The 14,850-nt window shown below is 49.3% G+C and overlaps 2 long non-coding RNA genes across 5 annotated transcripts in view; both read left to right on the top strand.

The window, feature by feature from the left end:
• The window catches only part of LOC111559449, a 29,856-nt gene extending 25,445 nt beyond the window's left edge, over positions 1–4,411 (top strand). Inside the window, exons 4-5 of one of the 2 annotated variants that reach the window (XR_006588522.1) lie at positions 2,670–2,859; positions 4,280–4,410. This is a non-coding gene — a long non-coding RNA (uncharacterized LOC111559449). Of the gene's footprint in view, positions 1–2,669 lie in introns of both variants that reach the window. The other variant, XR_002740363.2, reaches the window with a different exon arrangement.
• Positions 4,412–4,417: 6 nt separating this feature from the next.
• On the top strand, positions 4,418–14,094 carry LOC109494958. Of its 3 annotated transcripts, XR_002150190.2 has the most exons (6): positions 4,418–5,756; positions 6,083–6,180; positions 7,752–7,864; positions 12,147–12,284; positions 12,833–13,002; positions 13,416–14,094. It is a non-coding gene; the product is annotated as an uncharacterized LOC109494958 (long non-coding RNA). The 3 variants fall into 3 exon arrangements; XR_002150148.2 differs by having other exon boundaries at positions 12,833–14,094; XR_006588507.1 differs by lacking the exon at positions 7,752–7,864 and having other exon boundaries at positions 12,833–14,094.
• The last annotated feature ends 756 nt before the right edge of the window (positions 14,095–14,850 follow it).

Here is a 14,850-nt window from a genome sequence, read left to right as displayed (position 1 = left end):
TGTGCTGACAGCTCAGGGCCTGGAGCCTGCTTCGGATTCTGTGTCTCCCTCTCTCTCTGCCCCTCCTCAATTCGTGCTCTGTCTCTCTCTCTCTCTCTTTCTCTCAAAAATAAATAAACATTAAAAAAATGCATATTCTTATTCTGTGCATCTAGAATAGGACCTGAGATTCTGCACATCCTTTTTTTTTTTTAGTTTATTTATTTTTGAGAGAGAGAGAGAGAGAGAGAGAGAGGAGCAGAGAGAGAAAGAGAATCCCAAGCAGGCTCTGCAGTATCAGCACAAAGCCCAACTCAGGGCTCCATCCCATGACCGTGAGATCATGACCTGAGCTGAAATCAAGAGTTGGACGCTTAACCGACTGAGCCATCCAGGCACCCCAGGCAACACTTTGAGAAGTGACGGAGCTAAACAGTATGTTGCTTCAACAGCGTCTTCCAAACCAACTTTATATCAAATCTTGCTTTTTAAACTTGAAGTCTCCTTTAGCCCTGAGGTCTGGCCCATATGAAGATACCCTGCCTTCCCATGTCACAGCTGTCTTGCATGGCAGCTGTGGAAGACGGACCCTGCACCCATAGAATCTTCCAGCTTTTGTTATTAGTTCCATCTGCCTCTTCGTGTTTTCTGTGACTCAGGAACGAACCTCCTCCCGTGGGAGTGTTCTAGTAGGTGTCGAGTATGAATAGAGTTTTCAAAATCATCCTCGAGTCTCACGACACTGGGAGGAGAATCATTTTTTCCCCCCGGATTAAACACAACAAAACAGAACCTGGTGTTACAGGGTATTCTATGTGCCTGTGGATCCGTCTGCCTTTCTTTCGAGACAATGATCTCATGAAGGCGAGGACGTCTTGTTCGCTGGAACTTCTACCACCCTCGCTCTGTTAGATCCCCCGTGCAGAGTCAATCCTCGACAAACGTGAGGAGGATGTGAGTGCCTTTCCACCTTGCATGAGCAATTTGGCCACCTCCCACACCACACTTCTGTTCCAAGACGCCCGAGCCACAGATATCTTATGTATTTATGAGGATGTCACAATTCTTTTGGCTCAAACGTCCCCCAAACGCAGGAAAATGGAACTGCCAGGTTTCTCTGTTAAGTTGGCTTGAATACATCCCAGCCACAAAGTAACAGAAAAGGGTGTTATTAACAGAAAAAGGAATCTGTGAATATGTATTTTTAAAATGGGAAAATGACAATAACTTAAAGCGTGGTAATGTTACACAGTCTCCAAGGCTCAGATGTAATTAGCCCCCGGTGGCATTTACTTTTGCACTAGGATCGAGGCCACTCTCGGGGGACTTTTATGGTGGCCTCTATCCCCACCCTGACCCCACACAGCTCGGGGATTAGATATCACATCAGTGGCTCTCTCCTGTCAGTTCCGTTCATTTATTCACCGATTTGTCCATTCGGCAAACATTTATTTCAGTCTGTTAGCTGGCTGACACGTGGGAGGAGGCAATATAGTAGATTCACGGCAGAACAAGAGGAAGAGATGAGAATTCTCTTAAACACGGACAATGTGTGTGTCTTCCGTTGAGGAGTTTGGGAAGCGCAGAATTGAGGTCCGGTATGTTCTGCCTGCCAGCCCGTTCCTCTGGGGACCGGCAAAGACTGAAGGTGTGACCCCATGCCCCGTGTTGAGAGGCTGGCCCTGGACCGTGTCAGCTCAACCCAGGGCCAGAGACAGTTCAAGGGCAGTGAGTGCAGAGGCCCTGGGGGCCAGGAGCAAAAGCACCACCGACCGAGGTAGGACAAGTCCTCTGGCCCGGGAGACGTCCCAGTGGGGACTCCGTAGGGCTGGGGTGGCCCGAATCCATTGCAAACCTCTCTACTGCCCGCTCCGTCTCTGAGTGACGGGTTTCTCCAGGAGGCTGACAGAGCGGGAGCTCAAAAAGAATCTGCTGTAGAGAAACGCAAGTGACTCGAGATGTGGCTGACAAATAGCACGTGAGACCCAACATGCGAAGACTTTGGGGAAAACAGAGGGAGAAAAACACATCAAGAAGGTAACAGACATTAGAATACAGAGTGCGACTTAGAAATCACAAAAGACTCTGTGGCCACATACTCTGTATGCCTAGGGAAGAATCTAGACCATGTTAGTGGGGGCCACAAAAGGTTTTCTGGGGAACAACAGAGGCTTTATTCACAGAATGATGCTGCAGTTGTACAGGACTTTAAATTGACTACATGGGCTTACGTCAGTGGTGTCTCTTCATCCCCACTGAGGCCCTGGCAGGGACACAGGAAGGCGTCACCCTGAGCTACCCCACGCGAGGCCAAATGCAGCTTCTGCAACGCTGGTCCACGGGTCACCCGCGTCAGACTCACGCGGGGAGCACTTGGTTAAAAATTGGGTCCCTGATCTTTGTCAGAATCGCTGTGGTAGAACTCAGCACTTGGCATTTTTAACAAGTTCTCCAGGTGACAAGTGCCCTCAAGTTTGAGAAGCAGTGGCTCCAGAGGTTAAGGGACTTCACACGTACACACGCACACACATGCACACACGCAGCCAGCGTCAGAACCCAGCTGCTCTGGTCCAGCGGCTTTCCCTCTCAGCCCCTCTGTCTCTCACTAAGTCCCGGGGCCCATCGTCACCCATCCCATGCTGGCGTTTCTGGGATGCTCACCACCACTCAAATCCTGTCTTTCTTTTTAGGGAGCAGGATGCAGACGATTTCGGGGAAGGCATATGAGTACAAGCTGCGTATCTCTTAAAAGCAACCCACTGTTCGTTCAGAGCAGCCCTGCAGTCTTGGTCATTTGGTGTCTTAGAACCTGACCCTCCGTGCATCTTTTACCCCAAAGCAAAAGGGGCTGGTGGAACACAGAAGGGAAGCTGTATGCCGGTAGGTGAAACTCTTGTCTCATTTAGCAAACCTGCACATTCCATGTTCTCAGTCTCCACGTGCAGGAGGGTACCTTCGTCCAAGCTTCAACAGCCCTTGTGTCCTGATGGGGGGCGTGGGAAGGCGCAGCCCAGTCCTCTCCTCCTCCCCTCGACGCCCCGGCTCCTTGGTGGGAGAACACATTCCACACGGTTCCTTGTGCCGCAAGTTTACCAGCGTCCGCCCGGGGCGTGGACCCGGTGGGCCAGCTGCCCCATTGGGGGTCAGGCGTAAGGAAGCCCACTCTCCCACAGACAGAAGCCACATTCTCCAGGAGTGGCTTTGTCTATAATAAAGGTAGTGTCCTGATGTGCCATCAGCCTGATTCTCTCTGTCTGAATTGAATTACCTGTATTTAATTGAATTTCTGATCCTTTCCACTGAAAATTTTGCAGAGCTAAGAGGAAACACAAGTTTGCCTCCCTGGGCTATTTGCAAGAACCCTAAACGTGTATCTGCTTTAACGGAGATAGTTAAACAAGGAATTTAGCTGGGCAAGACTTGTGCCCCTACACTGTGAGCTGTTACCAAGGCAGCAGAATTGTGGCAGCACCGAGCCCCCTTCCTGTGTGCAGAACACACACAGCAGGAACCCTTGTAAAAAATATATATATAACTTATATATATACAAGTGTGAGGATTCAGGCCAAGATGACAACCACGGTTTGGACCACTGTCGTAGAGTGTGGCGTGTGTGGTGGTCTGAGAACGGTCTTCATGGCCGGTCCCCCCTCTTCCCTTTCTGTCTGTGCCTTCTTTTACTGGGAATCAAACTAAAAAGTGACGTGGTCTCCCAATTTTGCTGCCACACTCAGGACGTTTGAGTACTAATAAGATCGTAATCCGTGAAGAATGGCGAATGGCTGAGTCAGTCATGCCCTCATAATCGAGGCAAGTGCTCTATTCTAGTTTCCGAGCCCCGGATATCCTCATACTGCTCTGGGCTTCTGTCACTCTTGGCCTGAAGCCCCCCTGAGAGGGAAGAGGCTTCAGAAATACGCTGGGTGTGAGTGACCTGATTCTCAAAGGCCGCCGGCCCCCTCTTCAGTCTGGAAACTTCTAGAGGCTCCTGAATGTCCAAATGCCCGGGAAAGTCATCGATTTAGACACACGACTGAGTTTATACGTGTGCACGTGGCAGATATAATGTGGGAGGGGCATATATTCTAGTTGGAGGATTACAGTAGTACATAAAGTATTAGTAATAATAGAGGGGGATAGAGCCTGATCAGCAAGCACTGAGAGTCAGAGGAAAATTAGGACAATAAATATTTGAGGGGATTGGGGATTTGGGGGGAAAGATCCCATCAAGCTGGAGGGATCAGAGAAAGATTTTAAGAACGGGCCTTGCAGAGTGGATAAAATGAAGATTTGCATGTAGGGAAAGGAAAGCTGTGCTACCCAGGGGAATGAAGACCCCTGCCGTCCGCCTCCCTGTTGTCAACACCGGCCTGGTAGGTGTCTTCCAACCTTTCCAACGTGTGGGGCACCAGCTCCGTGCAGAGTATTTTGGTTTTAGGTCGTGAAGGGCCACAATCTGCTGCTGTGATAAACTGGGCTGGGTGGGATAGAACCTCTCCCCTCGGAGTGTCCAGGGAGGCCTTGCCGTGTGGCTGGATGCTGTGTGTCTGTCTATGTGTGTGTCTGTTTGGGGGTGTGTGTGTGTGTGTGTGTGTCTGTGCCTGCACCCTGCACCCTGCAGCCTGCCCTCCCATGCCTTGAGGAGCTGGCCCTGGAGCCCTGCGGTCCCCCTCTAAGGCTGCACAGCTCTCCCGCCCTGTGTTATTATCTGCTGGGTTGAGAGTTCCATGGCCCCTTTTTTCTTGATTCTCTTCCTCAACCTGGGGACTGTCATCCCCTTACTGACCTCTCTCTTCTCATTTATTACCTGGGAAAGTGTCCTTTTCTCTCCTTACTTTATATGCTCCTTCTGAGCCGTCTGACCTACTTCAAACAGTTACGACTGTCACCGTATACCCCGGCAACTCCAAAATCAATACCTCAAGCTTTATTTTTATTCTAAATTGAGCTGCAGTCACATTCCCGTATTTCCTCTTCCTGAGGGACATCGTTAGGTGTTTCAAATCGAACATGTTAAAAATGGAGCTCATTTCCTTCTTCCTAAAAACACCCCTCATCTCCTTCGCCCTTCACCTTCCTTATTCAACTTGTTCCGAGCTGTGTCAAGTGTATCTCAGATTTGTTCCCCAAACTGACCGGACTTCTTATCCTGTGTCATTACCAGACCACCTCTCAGCAGGTCAGAAGCCATGAACTCAATTGGCTGCCTCCAGAATCTCTCCTCTTGGGTTCATTTGAACATTGATTTTCCTAAAAATAAATTCTGGCTTCTCACTGAAAACTTAGACCCTTCCATATCGCCTTCCTCCTGTCCCCATCCCATATCTTATGCTCTTTTATATCTAACTTCTCACCATTCTATACGCTATGAACCAGCTCATGCCTCTGTATGTGCTGTTCCAGTATCTGGAATGCCTTTCCTGTTATTTCTCTTCTGATGAGCTCCTATTCATCCTTCAACCCCCGTGGGATTTTGTTTTGTTTTAATTTTTAAATGTGTATTTATTTTTGAGAGAGACACAGAGCACGAGTGGGGGAGGGACAGAGAGAGAGGGAGACACAGGATCCGAAGCAGGATCCCAGTGCGGGGCTCCAACTCCCAAACTGCAAGATCACGACCTGAGCCGAAGTCGGACGCTCAACCGACTGAGCCACCCGGGCACCCCAACACCTGTGTTTCGATCAGAGTCCCTTCCATGAAGATGAAACAGGCATCGCTCGAACTCCAGGAAGGCAGAGAGCTCGGCAGCCCCCCATCACGGTGTGGAACCATCCAGGTAAGGCTCTCTGGCCCTGCTGCTCTCGCTGCCCCTTCATTGTCTTGCCCGCCCTCTCCCAGCCGTCACCTCCATGTCTTCAGCTCATGGAATGGAGAAGAGGAGCCCTAGGACCCAGGGAGCACACGTCCCCTTCCCCCTCCTGCTCGTCTTCTTGATCTTCCCCGAGATGATATTCTTGGTTTGCACCGGGTGTTGTGACGCGTTCAGATGGCCGGGACCTCCGGGGGCCTCCCTCTCGCCAGCCCCCTTCCAATCACGTCCTCCGAGTGTTAGCTTGATGGTGACGATGCCGAGTTCAAGGGACTGTCTCCTTCATCTGCCAGGAATGCTGGGACCAAGGCTTGGAGAGACATAGGGCATGGCAGAGTGGAGTGCCGCTGGAGGACTCTGGTCCCCCCCACAGGTGCCCTGGAAGGACTTGGTGAGTGGAGCAGGCTCTTGCCTTTGGGCTCAGAACAAGAGTGTGGGCTGGCCAAGCTTCCTCAGTCTCCTCGCTGCACTGAGAGGTGGTCTGTGTTGGCTTCCAGCTGATGGTGGACAAGTTTATCAATCTCTGTATTCCCAAGGCCCGTGTCCAATGAATGAGTGTTCACGGAATGAAAGTCTGGGTGAATTTATTAGAAGAGCTTCAGGGGTTTCCCTTGGTTTTACTTTTTGAATAATGTAAGAAAGGGGCAGATTCTCTGAGCAACCCATTGCCCAAGGGGTGTTACTGGCGCAGGGTGCAGGAGCCATGGGACCCTGAGTTCCAGCCCCCATACACGGCGTTCCTCTGTCTTCTCTGACCCTTCGACGGGGGGAAGGGATCCAGCAGGCTTGTGGTCTTCAGCAGTGTTAAATAACGAACAAAAACCCAACTGAGGACGTTTTAAAGATCTAATTGTCTTTATTAATGAATTCGAGAATCAGGCAGCATCCCACCTGGCAAGGAGAGGGGAACTCAGAGGAATTGTAAAATCTGGAGGGTTTTTAGAAGGAGGGTGTGGCAAGAACGTGATTAGCAAAAGAAAGGGATTGTTCCAGGCCAAGCCCCTTTCCCTTAGGGGGAAAGGTGGGGGTTTTACCAAGTCAGTCACCTCACCTTCCTTCAGGGGATGGGGAAGGCCCCAGAACCAGGCTCACCAGCCTCGACTAAACAATTCCCGACGGAGGGGTTAAAAGCGCATCTCTGCGGGAGGTAAAAACTGCATCAGCTGAGCTGGTAAGCCCTAGTTTGGGAGCTTGGTCTCAGTAACACCCATTTTCGAAAAAGAAAAGCCTGTGGATTTCTTTTTAACAGCAGCATGCCACGATCAGGGCAGACTTCCGCATCTCAGAGAGGAGACGTCAGTGTTAGATGTGGCCCAAAGGACAAAGCTAATGTTACTGATGTGGGAACAGAGGCAAAAAGAAATAGAGATAGAATTAACTTTCCTTATAACCCACAGCCCACTGACAAATACTCGAGGCGGGCAGAGTAGGACCTTCCCCCGGGAACTCCCAATGTCTTAAAGTCAATGCTTTGCTGGAGGGAAAAACAACCTTAGCCTGACAATAGCTAGGCCTCCAGGATACTGTGAGTCTTTAGCATATGAAAGTCCGTTTGGAAACTTCGCGTCTTCACTTCCCCCAGTTCCCAAGTATGTAATCAGTCACCCCTCACAATCCCAGTGCAGCACTTTCTGCCCAAGGGTCCTGTCCCCATGCTTTAATAAAACTACCTTTTTGCACGGAAGGCATCTCAAGAGTAGGCTGCAAACCCTAACATTTCCACATCATTACCACTTCTGCCTGGAAGGCAGGAATTGAGTGACCCTTTTGAGCCTCTGCTCTCTCCCCTGTAAAGCAGAACCACAACTCCTTCAGAATTACAGAATGGGAGCCAGGGGGGAGACCTGGATCCAGTCCCCAGGGACCATGGCTGCAACTTCTGCCCAGTAACAGTTGTGGTCTACTGTATTTATGTCTGTCCCTCCCACCATAACCAACTCTTCTCTGTCTTTGAAACCTCAGTGCCTTAGACCCAGGAAGGCCTCAGGTAAATGTCTGCTGAGTAAATAATGAATACAAGAAGAGAGAGAAAGGAATCGGTGAAGTACGATACAGCCTTCCACAGGACCTGCGAGGTACTTTGTTGCGTTTTGCTGATGGGTTTTTCAAATCCTACTCATGCGTTGAATTATTGGTGCCAAAACTCCCAAGTATTTAGAAATTATTTGTGAAAGGTGGGAATTGTGAGAAGTGAGAGGATTCATTTTCAAATACCAAATAAAAGCTGTGCTGTCTAGTTAACCTATTTACAATAGATTTACAACCTATTACAACCTTACAACCTATGCATCAACCAGAGTCCCAAACGCTTAGACACTTCACTTCCTGGTTCTAATCCCTGCCCCTTCATTTCGAGGGCTTAGTTTTCGCGGGCTTTGCAATGAGCATGCGCCAAAGAACTGAAGTGTCTGCCACACCTCAAGGAATGTACATTTGTTCCAATCAGACTACTTTTTGCCTTACATGGGCACAGGTGACTTCCGGGTAAGGCTGTAACCCCTGTAGTGCTCAGCCAATGAGGAATCAGGGGAGGGATTTGCCTGTGTAGTGCTCAGCCAATGAGGAATCAGGGGAGGGATTTGCCTCTGTAGTGCTCAGCCAATGAGGCTGAGCATACTAGGGGGAGGGACTTGCATACTAGGAGATACATTGTCTGCTGCAAGTGCCCGAGCGGGTCTGTTCATCAGACACCCGGTCTTGCAAGAACGTTGATTAAAGCCTTGCTTCACTGTGCTCTGAGTCTCTGTGTCCCTCCTTTGATTGGGGCAGTGGGTTTATTTCTCACAAAGTCAAGCCTGTGGATTTTATTTCTTGACCTAGAGAAGGAGGTGCCTTCAGAAGGTCCTGGGGGTGGATGAATGTCTCCATTGCACAGGGAGGGGGGGTGGTTCTGACAGGAGAACCTGCCCCAAATAGGGGAACGCGTGGGAAATAGAGGGAGAGGATGATTGAGGCCTGAGCCCGTCTGGAGCAAGCTCTCGGGTGTCAGAGTTTGGCCCGGGAAACAGAGAACCCTTCCTGGGAAGCTGAACTGCTGCTGGGGAAGCATGCGCCCAAGCTGTTGGCAACACCTGGTCTAGAAGTTGCGGCTCATCATGGCACAGACCCACCCGCAGGCCAGTTGCTGCTCTTGAGCCAGGCTCACCCCCACTGCAGTGCTGGGGACCCTGAACTGTGGGAGTCAGTGCAGACACCCCCTTCCCTGGGTCTGGGATTCACTTGGAGGACTGCCTTTTAAACTTCCTTTTTTTCTTTAGTGCATTTATTTATTTATTTTGAGAGAGACAGAGCAGGGAGGGGCAGAGAGAGGAAGAGAGAGAGTCCCAAGCAGGCCCTGCTACCAGGGCAGAGCCTGATTAGGGGCTTGAGCTCACAAACAGTGAGATTATAACCTGGGCCGAAACCAAGAATTGGATGCTCAACCAACTGAGCCACTGAGGCACCCCTGCTTTGTATTCTTCTTAAAAGTGCTTTTTCAAACTCTACCTAGAGAATTTGCCCGGGAAACAAGATGCACAGATTTGAAAAAAAAAAAAAAAAATGCTAACTCAGAAGTGAGGATAAGCCACTGTGGAATTTACCACATCACCTTTGGCTAATAAATAAAAATAAGATTCTTACCGAGTGAAATAAGAGGCCACAGGAGCACCTAGAACATCATGACCTTGCAGAAAGACGAAGCTTTCTGCAGACGTTCTGGCAAAGCGCTTCCTTCTTTGACATCTCCATAAAACACAAGATTATCTGCAAAGCTGATCTGAGGGGAATCAGTGTTTCCATTATTAACAGCTCAAACACCGATGTCAAATAGGAGCTTGGGAGTTCCTAATTGCTAAACCACATCACATAAGAAGGTAACAATTAAAAGAAAAATCCCAGCATGGTAAAACGTAAAGGAACATTAGCAAGAAATCAGGTCCAACCCCTGTATTTTCAGATGAAGAAGCAGAGGCATGGAAAGTTCCCATAGCCTTGATTGGCAGAATGGGGATCAGAATCCCCAATAATCCCTAATTTGGGCCTCTTTCTGCTATAGTAATGTGTCCCTGAATAACTTGGATAGCAAAATATCTATTTTGTGATTTCTAAATATATATCTAGACATTCCCATTATCCTGTGGCCTTCTTAGTTTGGCATACAAGTTGCACCTAATAAATGTTGCTGAAATGAGATCATCAGCATTTATAGGAACAGAGTCTTTCCTGAAAGGGATTAACCCAGACCTAAAACTTGTTTTGGGTTTGGGGGAGTTCCTCTGGCGCATTTAATCAAGAATGGAAAACTTGCCTGAGAAGTAATTGAGACCAAGAAGCGTCATCAGGTGGTTTAAGGACAAATGCCCCCTGGGGTGCGGGGGGCCGTGCACAGCCTTGCTTTGGAGATGGCAGGAAGTGGGGTGAGCTTCGTGCAGCTACGCTGATCAAGGAGAACGAGCAGCTCCCAGAAACCCGCTCCACGGTGCGTGGGGAGGTGGAGGCAAAGCGGGGCCGCGGGCTGACAGCTCCTCTATGACAGAGAACGCAGGCGGCGATGGAGACGATGACGGGTTTTGCTGATGGAGATGGCGATAGAACGCAGGCCCGGTGTCACAGCCCCCATGCTGAGCTGGCTCAGACGTTCGGCTCGCTCCGATTGCACTGGATTGAGATCCAGACACTGCGAAGCCTGAGCCAGTAACAAGGGCACGAAGGTCAGCCTGCGGCGATGGAGAAGAGCGGAGCAGGAGCAGAGAGCTGCGGACTCTTCAGGAAAAGGAGAGAAACGGTGTCATGTGTGAATGGAGGTGCCGGGTTTTCCAGAAGGCAGCTGGGGCTGTCAGTTGGGGCATCGGCAAGACAACGGGCACGGAAATGAACTTCATCCGCCAAAGTCCTGATTTGGCAATACGAGCACGGCAAAAGGCTCTTTTGATTTCAGCTAGTGTGCACCTCGTGTCTTGTGTGGTTGAGTTCTTTGTCCATTTGATGGAGTTTTGGAGCAGTGGGGGTCCAGAGCCGACAGCCAAGAAAGAATGCTTGAGACGTCTTTGGTGCAATAAGGCGATTTTATTAAAGCGTGGAGGCAGGACCCGTGGGCAGAAAGAGCTGCACCGGGGTTGTGAAGAGTGACCGGTTATACACTGTGCAGTTAGGGGAGGTTGAGGCAGAAGGACTTCCATATGCTAAAGGATCCTTGCTATTGTCAGGCTAAGGTTGTTTTCCCACCAGTCAGGCATTACTATTAAGGCGGTAGGGGGTTCCTGGAGAAATGTTAGACTCTTTTTGCCTCAAGTATTTGTCGATGGGCTGTAGGTTATAAAGAAATTTAATTTTACCCGCCATTTCCTTCTTGTCCTTGTTCCCTACAGCACTCCGGAGGAGAGGGTGATGTTGGGGCTCCAGGAAAGTGAGTCTCTAGGTTTCTGAAGATTAGGCTATTGATAAGATTGCCTTTTTCTTGTAGTTTTACTGAGACATTTGTTAACTGATGGAGACCCGCGTCCCGCATGTCTGGAATCTCTGTCAGTTAACCGTTGATTTTGCCCTTTCCTTTGCCCTTGGGCAGCCGGGAGTGCCGAGGAATGTCACCTACATCCCACTCGGGTGGGAGTGAGGGGTGGCGAGCTGTGCTTTGCCCTCAGCTTGCTTTACGCTCCCTCATCACATTGATGCTGTGTTTTCAGTGATTTCGGAGCCTTGAACACCTCAGGACCCGGGACTGAGGCTCCGTGGGGGCCGCCCCAACACAAGGCAGCAAAACCGCGTCAGGCTATGGAGGCACTCAGGAGAGCATGCCCCTCCCGAGCTGTGTGAAGCTGTAGTGACACCCCAGTTAAGGCCAGAACTCCCACTCCCTGCCTTTTCACACCGTGCCCCTCTTCTCCCCCTTCGTTGCTCAGAAGGAAGGATTTGGCCCAGAGTTTTGCCTCAGGACAGCCTTCCCATGGCTTATTCGATGAGGACCAACGGTGTTTGGAGGAAATGACCTTTTCTACTTAATTAAATCATGGTGCCTCTTTTATCTCACGCCCCGCCAATTTAATTCCCCTTCCTACAGATTGTTCCCAAATACCATCTCTAGTCTGACCATCCACTCTTGACCCAAGCCCCGCCCCTCGCATCTGAAGGTCTGCCAATCAATGACACTCATGTCTCCCTGTCACTTCACATCATTCCGTCTCAAAGTGCACATGTCACCTTGCCCCTCACACTAGCCCTGCTGACTTCTCTATTTCCATTACGGGCCCCCTGCCCATCTCCTCGTCATCTGGGTTTGTGAGTATAGATCATTTTTATTCCATCCTTTCTCTGTTTCGTGTTTGTGCACTGTAAAGCCTTCTTTCCTTTGTCTTTTCGCATCTGTATTTTCCTTTCTAGAAACAAAATCGCCTGGAGAATTCAGGCTCGTGCATTCAGAATTAGTTCACATTTGGCAATTAACAGCGTGAGCCAGTCAATGTTTGCTGGGAGAAAGGATGTGAGAAAGAATCCAGAGTCTGCAAGCCTTCGTGACACGTGAGTCGCTGGAGAGGCGGGAGCAATGTCTGAATCATCCCCAGCACCCAGTTGAGTAGCTGGCACAGTTAACTGAATGCTGGCTAGAAGGAAGATGCAGACATTTACTTGGTCCAGTCTCCGTTCTGGCTGATCCAGCTTATTAAACTTCCACAAATAATTTGTATTATTAGGTTTCTCCCTTCTTCAAAGATTGCAGTTCCCCGTTAAAAACTTCTTTTGTGTGTCATTCAAGGACTCCTGCATTTGGCTTCAAGGCAGAGGAGAGAGAGGAGTGTCTGTGTGTGTGTGCGTGCGCGTGCGTGTGTGCATTTGTGTGTTTGTATGTGCGCATTTGGTGTGTTTGTATGTGTTATGTATATGTATATTTGCGTGTGTTTCTGTGTCTGTGTGTGTTGGCATGTGCATTTGTGTGTTTGTGTTTGCATTTGTGTGTGTGTTTCTGTAGTTGAGGGATAGAGAAAGGGTGAGATGAGGCTGTATGAGGAGGTGCAGTGAGGATAAAAAATAAACCACCAATCCCACACACGTCTCTCCTTGGAACGCAGGTCACTGAGTTTCTGAACCTTGAGGACGGTGCCTGGATTGACCGACAAGCACTTCCTCTCCTTATTTCCACGGCAAGTCCTTTCTTGAGCAGCCTCCTATGATGGGATGTTTACCCAGTATTTACATTTGGTGGAGGATCCGCGGTTGGTGACAGCTGAGGCTTTACAAGGTGAGCTGGTGACTGCGAGCGGGGCCTCTGAGGACGTCTCCCACGTTGCCACTGAGTTACGACAGGCCGAACGGGAGGACGCGGTCAGAGCCGGCCACTGGAGCAGACCACAGTGTGCCCTCCCCAGTGAGCTCCCCTGAAATGGCCTGGAACCTGTACGGAGGGGGGAGGGAAGTACCACCGATGGTGAGCGTGCCCATGACCTTGACCACAGAACCTCATCAGGCAAGCTGACATCCCGAGAGCCGCTCTCCGAACCTGCACCTGCCCACTCACTGGGGCCAGGCTGGCAGGCAGCATCCGGGAGTCGAGGAAAGGGGACAGTGGTGGCTTCAGAGGCTAGACGCAGAGAGAGAAGCAGAGGCAGGTGGGAGGGCTGAGGCAGGATTTCATGGACTCTGATCCTGTTTCAGAGTAAAACGGCCGAAGGGAAGGAGAAGCCAGGATAGCGTGTTTACATCAGGAGAGGCTCTTTCCATTAGCTATTGTGCAAGACAGCAGGAATGATGCCTAACACTCCACGATTGATTCCTCGTGATTTTCCTTTCATATATCGGAAAGCCAGGCTTTCTCCGCTGCAAACACACCGGGAACAACCAAAGTAGCAACACCGGCTTTTTCGAGAAGTGAGGTTAATTATTCGGAGGCCATCTGAGTTTTAAAACCATCTGGTCAACATTGCAGAGACAGGAGTCTCCAGTAGATGGCAGCACTAAGACAGTAGCGCCACAGAGTCTCAGACTCCAGAACATGCACATCGTGCGTGAGCAGCCACACTCCTCGTGTTGGAACCTGTGTTATGACTCATTACCAGTGAAAATATTCACTAAATGTGCTACAGTCATAACAGGATGAGTCATTCATTCAATCTTATTCACTCGTAAAATAAGAGAGATAAAGTCCACTTTCCCTGCAACCTCTAATCCGAGGGCTGTGTGTTTGTGTCCCAATTTGCAGAAAATAAACGTGGTGAATACTGTTGAAATTCATTGCTTCAACCAGGAGCACTATCTTTTGCTTGGACACTTGCTTTTGCTATAAGATCTGAAAAACTGAAATTTTGGAATTCTCCTATGTAATACAGACTTTTGGTAAAAGGGACGTGCAGTATTTTGGGTGTCTCAGAAAGTAAACTGGTCTTTTTTCTGGACAACAGAAGATTGAACTTAGTTGCTTTAGTGACAGGTTAAGAGTTAAGTATATTCCTAGAAAGGCATATGCTCTTTTTGTTAAAATAAGCAGGCTGAAGTATAAACCTAATTATTATTCCAAAAGAAATGCAGAGCTTCCAAAATAAGTGTCTGTATATGCATGTACTTTGTAAGCGTATATATTTATAGCTTAGCATATTTTTCTTATTTAAGAGTTATATATCTGCCATGAATCTCTGGTATATAGAAATAGATCACAATTCACGTCGTAGGAAAAGTTCTTCAAAGTGTAATTTCATTTTATACTAAGACTGTAGATGGATGTTGCCTTAGAGGTCTGTCCTTGGGCCAAGCGGTATTTTTTTTAAGTTTATTTATTTGAGGGGGGAGAGGGGCAGAGAGAGACAGAGAAGGAGGCAGATAGAATCCCAAGCAGACTCCACACCCTCAGCACAGAGACTGCCACAGGGCTTGAACCCACGAACCGTGAGATCATTACCTGAGCCAAAACCAAGAGTTGGACGCTTAACTGACTGAGCCACCCAAGTGCCCCAAGCCAAGTGTTATTCTTAAAAGCAAGCCAGCCTATGGCTAGCTGTTTGTAGCTGGCAAATCCCAGAGCTAACCGTGAGGCACAGGGCACCTTACCTTAGTAGATTGCCCCGAGTGGTGGAAATTGCCTTTGGGATGAAAGACA

The sequence above is a fragment of the Felis catus genome, chromosome A1 (assembly GCF_018350175.1).
Source record: "Felis catus isolate Fca126 chromosome A1, F.catus_Fca126_mat1.0, whole genome shotgun sequence".
NCBI classification, from domain to species: Eukaryota; Metazoa; Chordata; class Mammalia; order Carnivora; family Felidae; genus Felis; species Felis catus.
This window is presented reverse-complemented; position numbering and strand designations above follow the sequence as displayed.